The sequence below is a fragment of the Mesitornis unicolor genome, unplaced genomic scaffold, assembly GCF_000695765.1.
Source record: "Mesitornis unicolor isolate BGI_N332 unplaced genomic scaffold, ASM69576v1 scaffold27872, whole genome shotgun sequence".
NCBI lineage: Eukaryota > Metazoa > Chordata > Aves > Mesitornithiformes > Mesitornithidae > Mesitornis > Mesitornis unicolor.
The window spans coordinates 7,691-9,574 of record NW_010167565.1 but is presented as its reverse complement, the minus strand read 5'-3'; positions in this window follow the sequence as shown (position 1 = coordinate 9,574).

Below are 1,884 nucleotides of genomic sequence, written 5' to 3'. Positions count from 1 at the left end.
CTTTCCTCTGCAGGCATGCGCCAGCCCACCTTCTCATGGCGCTCAGCTCCCCTCCTCTCCATCTCCCGCAGCTCGTCCCTCTGCCTCTGAAAAAGCAGTCTCAATCAAGTAACCTGGATGCTGAGGCAATAAACCAATCCAATGCAATAATCCAAGTAGTAGTAATTCAATCCAATAATCCAAGATGTTAATCCAAGAGGCAATAATACAATTAAATACAAATAAAGAGGCAATAATTCAAAACAATGCAATGCATAACAAGAGGAAATAACACAACTGAAAAGGCAATAATACAGCGCAAGACAAAGCAAAGCAAGAGGCAATAACACAATACGTTAAACCAAGGGGCAGTAATTAGATACAATACATTCATCTAAGAGTCACTAATCCAATAGAGTACATTAATCCAAGATGCAATAAGACAATGCAATAGAGTGCAAAACAAGAGGCAATAATTCAAAGCAAGAAACAATAATAAATGAGGCAATAATACGACGCAAAGCAATACAATGCAAAACTAGAGGAAATAAAGCAAGAGGCAATAATGCAGTGCAATACAATCAAACAGGCAATTATACAATAATTCAGTACAATACAACGCAAAACAAGAGGCAATAATACAATACAATACAGCAAAAAAACCACAAACAAAAAAATACAACAAAAGTTTTGAGACTTATAAACCACGAGGTGCCTGCTGCAAGCTGCAGATGTTCTAGGGACAACACGGTCCTCTGTGGGTGTTCTGGAAAGGCCAGGAACCATCCCATACCCAGAAAGACATTGGGCCTTATGTCCCTGTTGCTTTGTTAAGAAGTGCTAAAATCCTATACACAGATGAAGACAAAACGCTCACCTTAAGCCCTGCCAGATGATCTCACCATCAGTCCCATGAAGAGAGATGATATCGGCAGCTTAGTGTACAATAAATCTGCTGAAAAGAACACAAACAAACACGAAAACAAGGTACCATCTTCAATAAAGTCTGGAATTCCAGTAAAATACAATGGACCTAGAATAAAGTAAAAACAAAACCCAAACCAAAGCCACACACAACACGCACTGTGAATGTCGAAACACCCCTGCCCAAAGAGCTGGGCCAGCTCAAAGCTGCCTTCAACTGAAGAGGCACCAGAGCATTGACACCAGAGCAGCCCAGGAACAGAACGAGCCCAGACACCGACTGCGGCTTCTACTTCCAGACCTTCTTAACAGACAAAACATCCAGCAAGTATCAATAAATTTTGGAACAGAGGGAAAAGGAAAAGGAAACACCAAAAAAACCCCAGGGAAATGAGCATGCAAGTGAAAAATGACAGCCTCAGAACAAGACCCAGATCCTCACCAGCCACCCCAGTCCAGCACTGCCTGCAGCTTTTTAAATCGTCAGCCCCATCCTCACTTATGGCTCCCACCTGGGCTGCTCCAGCCCCACACGTAGGAAGCAGCTTTTTGAAAAGGCATTGCTAAGGATGGACGAAAGATATTTTTAAAGTAAAAACAGTACATGGTATAAAAGTAGACATAGAACGTTTTAAAAGCAACAAGGACTAGAAGAAGGAAAAAAAAATTAAAACAGAGACACAAAAACATGCAAAGTTCATTTTTTTTAATCAATGGGGTACAAGACAGGCAGGAGAGAGTTTAAAAGTAGGTGTAGAGGAGTAGGAAAAACTGAGAGAGGTGTAGGGACCAAATCTCGCGCCGCTCTCCGAAGGTGGGGCCGTCTCCGCCCCGGCCCTGCCTCGTGCAGACCCGGCCCGGCCCCGCCTCCGGACCCACCCTGCGCAAGTCCTTCCTCCGTAGCCGGAGCTCGGTCCCCGAGTGACCCGTCTGGCAGCCGATAACTCTACCGGCGGCAACACACAGAAACGGACGGGTAGA